The sequence below is a fragment of the Magallana gigas genome, chromosome 8 (genome assembly GCF_963853765.1).
Source record: "Magallana gigas chromosome 8, xbMagGiga1.1, whole genome shotgun sequence".
Lineage (NCBI taxonomy): Eukaryota > Metazoa > Mollusca > Bivalvia > Ostreida > Ostreidae > Magallana > Magallana gigas.
This window is the reverse complement of record NC_088860.1, coordinates 22,756,495-22,766,434: the sequence shown is the minus strand read 5'-3', so window position 1 is coordinate 22,766,434 and position 9,940 is coordinate 22,756,495. Positions and strand designations below refer to the sequence as shown.

General features: G+C 35.6%; 1 long non-coding RNA gene across 1 annotated transcript; it reads right to left on the bottom strand.

Annotated features, from left to right (window-relative positions):
- Positions 1–5,162: 5,162 nt before the first annotated feature.
- Positions 5,163–6,315, bottom strand: LOC136271058 (uncharacterized). Its single transcript, XR_010708850.1, has 2 exons — positions 6,203–6,315; positions 5,163–6,035 (listed from the first exon to the last, which is right to left on the bottom strand). It is a non-coding gene; the product is annotated as an uncharacterized lncRNA (long non-coding RNA).
- Between the last annotated feature and the right edge of the window lie 3,625 nt (positions 6,316–9,940).

Here is a 9,940-nt window from a genome sequence, read left to right as displayed (position 1 = left end):
GTCGTCCTTGGTAAGAAAACCAAACAAAACTTTGATAGTCTATTTAACAATGGCGCCACAAAAATGGTGAAGATCAAGTTCAATTTTCAAAATTCATCAGGAGGGGTCCTCTCGGACCTCGCGAACACGGACATTTTCCTACCCATCTCCTGGACCAAAACGAAAGGATCCGAAGGAAGAGGTTTGCTCCTTCTTAAGGAGGCGTTGATATCTTTACCTTTTTCGGCCCTGAATTATGGAGTTGAGAGTTTAGCTGTGAGTATAGCTGAGAGTCCTCCTAACTGCTTTGTCACCCAGAACCTAGACGTGACACACCTTCAGACCGTGCTAAGGGACTTGGTGTTAGGTAATCTCGATCTGTCGAACAAGGAGGAAAGTCCCGAGGGTCAGCGTGTGTGTAATCAGCACATTAGAAACAACGGGAATGGGGTGGCGGAGTTTTTCTATGTCTGTTGTTACAGAAACGATGAGGGTAAAATGATATGCTCCGAACTGTCAGAAGATTTGTGGCTCACTGTGTTCTTTCACGTAATGATAGTTATTAACGTTATAGTAGTGTTGTATAGCCCGCTATTGGTTCCAGAACGATGGTACCGTGAGAAATACATTAATGTAGTGTACAAACATAAGTTAAAAGAGCAAATTCAACTAAGAATCCTAAAATCAGCCAAACTGTCAAAGGAAGTGAACGTTTCAAGTAAAAGCACAATCAAACTGACTGACATTGAAGCTGAACCTGGTATGCCAAAGTTCAAGGACATACTCTCTGATCTTAGGGAAGATCAAGTATACAAACTGACTATTTCACAGCTTATGTTTAAAATGAAAGCAGGTCGGCTTGTCCCCGCAAATCATGTCCCTGTAGGGGTGTTCAAGACACTGTATGATACCATTATTAAATGTGAAGTTCGACAACGTTATGCTGTCAGAGATTGCTGCCACAGCAACATGTTTGGTATTTTTAGACCATGTCGGAAAACTGTTTTGTGGCATGAATGCCTGCAAAAATTCATGCTCGTCTTTTTTCTTCCTTTGCTTGCTGCACCTTGGATAATCCGGCTCTACTTCTATTACATATACGAAGATATCCAGCGAACACAAAAAAACGTGGCATCAGAATCCCGAAATTTGGATCCAGACTATCCAGGAAATTTACTTGCCTACTTTAACCCAGTCCATGGAATATTCGTGTTTTGTTATGCTGTACTTGCTATTGATATTCTTTTGTTCGGAGTTCTTCAAAAGAAAGTGGCAGAAAGGTCTCGATATGTAATCAGAAGGTGTTTTAGGGATATGCGAGGCATGAACCGATCGCAGGCATTCGGATACTGTTTATTCACACTCCTGATCCCCATTAAGAAATATGGGATCTTCTTCCTTCTCGTTGCCTGGGTCTACTGGCTGATTGCTTTTCCCGTCTTGCTTTTGGTCATTGCGTTCTACTTCATGCCGATCGTTAACATCATGTGTCGTCTCCTTTTCACTTACCTTGAGTCTATATTTCCCGTACAAAAATGTTTCAGTCCCCTAGTTCGCACTTACCGTCGCCTGTACAAAGAAGATTTTTCAATTCCTTTACCCATCTTTGTAGAGGACCATGATGGGATACCAAAGAGACCCATCACTGCTAAAGAAAAAGTTTTTAATATGGTGATAACACTGCTGCTGATTATTTCCATTGTCTCCTTCACAGTGTTAGCACTGGAGTTTCTGATTGTTGTGGTAGAATACGTCGTCTATCAGCTCATTGGCCTGGTACTGAACTGGGGGGTTTGGTTCAAGTACGCTACACTAGCATTCATCTTAGCAATATATGCCAAAAATTGCTTCGGAAGTGTCACCAATAAATATCAAGTGTTCAATGAAAAACTGATAGCATTAGTGAAATCAAAGGCCGAGGAAGATATAAAATCGTTCATATTGAAAGATCCAAATGAACAGGGAAACAATGCATTTCAAATTGATGATGAGTCTGACTCAAAACAACGATTTGAATTGGCTGTCCAAAACTCCCGCTTACAGTGGCATATGCCTCAGCTGGTACTTTTCCTTGACAACGCCGACGTGACCTACATCACCAAGCACTTGTTTTTTGAGGCCTCTAATATGCCAAATGCTGGATGTCCTGGTAGTCTCATGACCAACCTGTTTTCTGCTTTGTCCCAGTTTATGGTTATTCTGCTGTTCCTGCTTTTCGTTCTCTTGGTCATTGCGGCGTTTGGAGAAAGGTACGCAGTTTCTGGCATTAATCAAACCGTACTGGCAGCAGTAGGAGGAATCCTGCCTTTTGTCTTTCAAAAAATCCTCTTCAAAAGTCCTCCTGCATTTGATTTGGATACTAGCAGTCCTCATTTCCAAAACGCTTTTAATAAGCTTCTTCGTGAATACAACGAGTATGCCTTTGTCTTTGATATCGAACCAGCGGCTGATGTAGAAGAATGCTCCGACGGTTCTCAAGTGGATCTCCTGATAGATACCACTAAACAGAAGGACGGGAACTCTCTCCTTCTGGCGAAAATTGTGTGACTCTCTTGTAAACCTATGAATCGTATGGTTCTTGGTAATAAACAATTAAACAATACAATTCAATACCAAAGTGTTGCAATGTATATCAGCAGGGAATTTATTTTTAATTTTTACTTTATTTTGATCTGAACTTCTGATCTGAATATTTATGTATGATCAATCTATGGACATGTATGCTTTTACTTTATAATATTTACATTTACCAATGTTTTTGCCTGTGAAAACATACGTAACGATTTTGTACTATATAACCCATAACTTCAAATGACGCCAAATTGAGGCGCCAGCGGATTTTGCTTATCTATATTTAAATATTTAATCATACGATGGCTTAAAATTATATAAATATAAGTAATAAGAAATCATTCTTTAAATATTATGGGGTGAAAATTTTGGCCGGGGCGTGATCAAATCTATCATAAAGCCCTTCGGGCTTATTGGATTTGATTACGCCCTGACCAAAATTATCACCTCATAATACTCAAAGAATGATTCCTTATTCCTTAATGAAAGTTTTTTTTTATGTGTTATTTGAAGGTGTAGTTTTTACTTAAGCTGTCTTTTCATATTTAAAAAAAAGGTAATTTTTACGTGTTTTATTCGTGTAAATGTAAACCATTAAAACATTTTGATGATGCAATACGTGGTCATGGTTTTTATGAATTGCACATTTTGTAGTATCGTTATCTAACTTCAAAATAAAAGTCTGTGGATAATGATATAATTTTCTTTTGAGAAAGATTACCCCATGAGAAATTCGTGAATGACTGAATAAGAGTTTAAATATTAATAGCTAAATCGTTTTTACTTTTGATTTAATCGTTTCTTTATTTTTGGTGAGATCTAAATATTTGTCATCTATTCTAAATCTTATCAGCTATTTTCTAAGCGCTAATAAATGAGAAAATAAATGAGCAGTCATTTTTGAAAATTCAAGAATGTTTTATTTTTGTGATTTTAGTGTTTTTATTTAATTTTTTCTCAATAAATTTTGATAAAATTTGCAATTTAAAACAACTAAACATATATTAGTAAATAGCGTCAGATATTAAATGCAATGAATTTGCACCGTCTGAAATCATATCTTTATCATCAATGATCATAAACAGAAAATATAAATGCCAGAAATGTTCAAATTAGTTTTATCAATGACATCATGCTACTTTCTTTGATTTGTGGTTTTTATTTGAATTCTTATCACCGAATATAATAAATGAAAGGTTTTGCTGCTCAATAGTCATTCTGAATTTTCTGCTTTGTCTTATTTTAGTCTTGTGAGATAGTAATAACTTATGCAGTTTCACAGACACTTTCAAAGCTGGTGATTATTCATGGTCGTCCTTTTCTTCTGACAAGATGGAGCTGTTTTAGCAATAGCTTGGACTTTCGGTGGGATGTTACTATCTAGTTTGCTCATCAAAACAAGATGTCAAATATTTACCTTAGTATTCATAAACTGTCAAAGTCAGATAGGTATTTAACCCCAAGATCTGCTCTGTGTGCAAACTTGACGAAGTTTCAACTGAAATATACATAGATCTGAATGAAGTTGGACTAGTGTCCTTGCGTTCAATGCATTCATGCCAATAGCTGGACGAATATCAGCTGCCCAAAGTCCACGCTCTTGTAAAAACGGCTCTAACTTGATTGACGTTGTTAATCAATTGCTTATAGACGTTTGTCTTTTACAAAGTGCGAGGTTGTTCTTGATTCATCTCGAGCTCATCGATTAGGAAATTTAAAACTCATAATATTCATGTGACCTATCCTTTACAGACGCAACGTTTGCCCAGTTGTTAAAAAATATCTGGGAATCATCACAAATGAATCAAAATCCTCATGACACTCCCACAATTTTACATACCCCAAATAAAATATCAAAATTTCAGAACCACATATGTAAACCTTTTTTGATCACCAGAATTTGGTTAGTGTATGAAATTGGCCAGGTGTGCATGTATACATATAAATAATTTCGCAGCTTCCAAAAAAATCATCTTCTCAGTGAGTGTCCTTGTTTGATGTCGTCCTTTATCAATACCAAATTGTAAACAAGTGAAAAGCTGTCAATATGACAGCAAACCGGGTTTTCTTTTATGTGAACTGTATGACTATCCATAATCCATGTCAACCCGTATCCAGTGAAATGGAGTACCCTATATGCAATATTTTGCCAAAAAATGACTAAGTTCAAAAGCTGGTATTTTTTCATAAATAATCAGAAATCAAAATCCTAGCAATATGCACACCTCTGATATATGTACAATTGATCTGCAAACTTCATGTCTTGAAAACTGTAGGAGGAGTTATCCGTACAATGAGACTATACCCTTTTTGCAGCCGCCCGCCATGTTCATCATTTTAATAACCGGATTTTTCCGTTGGAAAACCCAGTTAATAAAACGAGAAAAAAGTAAACATTAAAACATATTATTATTGTAACTTTTATTTAAAGCATTTCTTTGACAATAAAAATTTGTTAAACGTAAAATTGATCATCGAATTTGTTAGTATAATTAAAAAAATTGTGCATGACATACTCATGCAACATGCATAAATTTGGAAATAAAAAGTAAAATACATTAAATTCTCGAACTCTTCAGAAAAAATTACGATCACGAAATATCATTTTAAGATATATATAAAACTTAGGACATATAGAAATACATGTAGGCTGCTATAAAGAAATTCACGGGAACAGCTCAGTCGAACCATAACATGCACTCAGCCTCGACAATCATTCGTCATGGTCAAAACAGAAGTTATGAATATCTACAGATGAACTCGTGAATCTCTTCAAAGCAGCCCACCTGAGTATTGTAGCTAACCAACACAGGCGAACAATGTCACATAATAAAGTACAAAATCTCAGGTACGTAAAAGGCACATAATGTACATGTACAATTTAAAATACTCAAAACTTGAGCAAGAAAATATCTACACTTCTTTAAAGCACCATGTGAAATCAGACAGATATTTAAATTGAATCACATAGAGATATAATACTTAAACACAGATAAAAATGGGACGAATACATGTATAATATTTCATGACCATTTACAACCAAGCTCAACTATAGTTCATACTCCGTACACACACCCCATTAATTAATCAATTAATTAATTAATAAAGACAAATAAGCAAATCGTTGTTGACAGTACCTGCTGAGATAATTAAAGAAAAAGACAACTGTTGCATAGTCTTGGGTCACCTTGAGTAGATGACAGTAATACTGTTGAAAGAGCAATGAGTATACAACGTAAGCCCGCTACTGGCGTGCACACACTCTGCAACGACTGATGCGCTGCTCCTGAGAGCCAGCCACCAACGTGTCCGATATCGGGGTTCGGAACTCTTAGTGTTGCCAGCCAGAAGCTGTAGGATGTGGCGTAGTGGTTGCAACGACCATTGCCGTGGCATTCAATGAAAGAAGTGGCCCGGAAATCCTCCAGACAAGATCCGGGTGACTCTAATGCCTGGCCAGCACTCCTTCCTCCTGATCCAGATGTCTGAAAGACAATGGATAAGTTTATAACATTTTGTTAATAATGTCTGAAAAACATATATTTCAATTTTTACTTTACTAATGCAACACATTTGAATGAGTTTTATTTTCAATTCTTTTTAAAAAATGTTTTTGATTTCCCAATAAAAGAGATAAGGGAAATAACTTTACCATCATAAAACTGAATCCTGTCCACATACTATGGAATCCACTGGGACAATCTGGAACTCTGGTTTCCTGACTGTGAACAACCACAACCTACAAATCAAATTTATAACATAAACATGACAGCAACATACATACATGTAATTGATATACCGCCCAAAAGAGAATTTGAAACCTTCACACTTTATTTTTTCTTATTGGCAACCACTTTTAAAAATATCTTTATATACAAAATGGAGTGCTTGTACAATCAAATTTTTTAAATGGTATCAAATACAGTTTTTTCAGTTCTTTAGGAAATAAGATATAGTGTTAACCTATGTTGTATTGGATATATGATGTTGGTTGGATACTGATTAACATATTAATGAAGTTTCCTTAAAAACATACATAGATCTTTTCACTTTCCTTGAGACTTTACTTCCATTGCAAAAGTACTTCTTACCATTAGTAGATGCTTACCACCGCCTGTACAAAGAGGAGTTTTCTTTTCCTATGCCCATATTTGTAGAAGATCATCCAGGTACACCCAAAAAGCCCATCCTGGACAGTGATAAAGTCCTGGACATGTTAATCATACTGCTGCTGATTATTTCACTGGTCTCGTTCACAACACTAGCTCTAGAGTTTCTGATTGTGTATGTGGAATACATCTTGTATCAACTGGTTGGACTGGTATTGAACTGGGGCCCCTTGTCTGCGCTTGTTGGACTAGCTCTCATCTCGGTACTATATGCCATAAGGTGCTTTAAAAGCGTAACTATACAGTATCTTGCTCTTAATAAAAAATTGATACCATATCTAAAATCAAAAGCTGGAAAAGATATTGAATCAGTCGAAAAGAAAACCCCAAATGAACAGGGAAACTGTGCATTTCAGATCGATGAAAAGTCCGATTCTAAATATAAGCCTCAGTTGTCTGTTCAGAACTCACATTTACAATGGAACATGCCTCGAGTTGTACTCTTCCTAGACAACACTGATAGAACGTACATCACTGAGAAATTTTTCTTTAAGGCCTCCAACATGCCAAACGCTGGATGTCCTGGTAGTCTAATGGCAAACCTGTTTTCCGCATTCTGCGACTTCATTGTTATTCTCCTTTTTCTGCTTTTCGTTCTCTTGGTTATTGTGGCGTTTGGTGATAAGTATGAAGTGTCGCACATTAATCAGGCGATATTTGCAGCAGCTGCAGGAATTTTGCCATATGTCTTTTAAGAAATCCTCTTCAAAAAGCATCCTGATTTTGATTTGGATACTAAGAGTCCAAAATTTAAAAACGCCCTTGATAAACTTGTCGATGACCATATCGAACACGCCTTTGTCTATGATATCGAACCTGCTGATGAGATAAAAGAAAGCCCAGACCAATCTCAAGTGGATCTTCTTATTCTCACAGCTGAAAAGAAAGAAAGAACATCGCTTCTCTTGGCAAATATTGTTTGACTCTTTTTTGTAAGGTTCATAAAACAAGTTAAGTTTTTAAAATTGAATAACTGCTTACTGTTTCATGATTTGCAGTGTTTTCTTTTTACAGTTAGTTAGTTAACACGAGTCTTGAAACAATTTTTCTAATGCTTTCATGGGTGTTTGATTACATTTACAGACTCAAATACTTTTATGCATTTATTTTGAACAATAGATAATTATGCAATTGCCGGTATATTATTCATGCAATGCTTATAAATAATTATATATAAAAAACAAATAACAAATGTACATGATTTTTCGATTCAATGTTATGTATGTGTATCTGTCAAAAGATGGAAGTAAAGCTTTGAGTTATATTATAATAAAAAAAATATATGTAGTCAATAAAGTGAAATGTTTCATATGCTTACATGTCTAATTAGAAAATATAATATGTTTATATGCATATGTACATAATAATTTGGGATCGTAGCGCTGACAACCTTGTGTACGATAATAAATCCTTGTTGTAATCTTTGTTATATTTCAAAGCCCGGTAAACAATGTATAACTAGCAAAGGAGTGACCATTCCTTAAGAGACTTGTCACGTTTACACACTTATTTACGGAAGTCGTTCACACTTGGCTGTCCGTATCACCGAGTAGGATTGTTTTCAATTCATTTCAGTTACATTTACTTACATCCTTCTACGTAATATATTGGGCAAATTTAATGATAAAAAAACTAGTTATGGTTTTAATTCGGTTTTGCAAACTTTTCATTTATTTGCAAAACTGGTTTTGAACTAGTTTTAAACTAAAACTAGTTTTGTATTTATTGGCTTTGAACTGAAACAAGTTTCCAGGAAACCTAAAACCACATCCGAGTGCGTTTCGGGGTTTTGAAATCCGTTCAAGATGGTGCCCGAAAGAGAGTTGTTGATACTCAAGTGTGGCACACGTGTGCTCATGAAAAAAAAAGAATTCATTGAAAGATCTGCTCATAACAATTTTATTTTAGTACACATTGTAATGCATGAAATAAGTTTGCCTGTCTATTTCATTGCTGGCCACTCAACCATGGCTCATTGAAATCAACAAGATTTGTCTGGCTTTTGAGCTAAGACCACGTAATTACTGCATATTTCACTTGACTCTAGTGTCATGGTTTTCTTGTTTTAAACGCCTTGAGTGAACCAAACGATATATATATATATATATATATATATATATATATATATATATATATATATATATATATATATATATATATATATGTGTGTGTGTGTGTGTGTGTGTGTGTGTGTGTGTGTGTGTGTGTGTGTGTGTGTGTGTGTGTGTGTGTGTGTGTGTGTGTGTGTGTGTGTGTGTGCGTTCGTAAACACTGCCAACTGAGAGCCGACGTCAAGTTACACAGCAACAACTGAGAACACAAAATTCAAGTGAGGACAAAAATCTGGTCCTCACTTGAATTTCACCTTAGAAATGCTTAAAATCATGCTATAAACCATATATGTGAAAATTGGTGCATGGACCAGTTGGAAGTATTTTTCCGTTTTGTGTATGTTGTGTGTATAAAATTATCAGCTCGTCAGCATGGCGGTATACACACCACAAAGTGTAACACGCATGCGCGGGTTAAAACGGAAGTTTACATTCTATCTGGATCATATAAGCGCTTGAAAACATACAGATATCAAGGACGATCAATCTCGCGTAAAAAGATAAAGGTAAGTATTATTTGTTTTGGTTTTTAAAAAATATTTTATCACATAGTGCGCGGGTATGATAAGGCAACTCTCAGCGATCAAATTCCTCTGATCGAAATGACGTCACAATAAGCAGCATGATGTCATATTTTACTCAGAAACATGTCGATTTTACCTTTATCTCTGGTTTAAATTATAAAAACTACAGGCATAAAATATCACTAAAAACTCTTCTAACTGAGTATTGATTTTTCTCTATTACGTATAATTATCATTGATGACGTCACAAGCATGTTTAATAGAGAAGATCATGTCGGGAGACAAATCATCGGAATGCAGTGTAAACAATGCCGAAATAAGATTTATTTAATACAGATACCTAAGATTTAGATGAGTGTCAGTTAGGATATAATCAGGATAATACAGGCATGGATATTTTGTTTAATCAGCGAGTGTTATAAGGTAAGCAGATCGACATTTATATGGCTTGACCAGCCTTTCCTCTGTCAGTGTGTACAGAAAAAGGCAAAAGTGTAACACTACCCCGGATATTATGAAAGATGACTTTGTTAAATATCAACGGTGTATGACCTAAACTACTTGAAAAGTGCTGCTAGAATCCTGT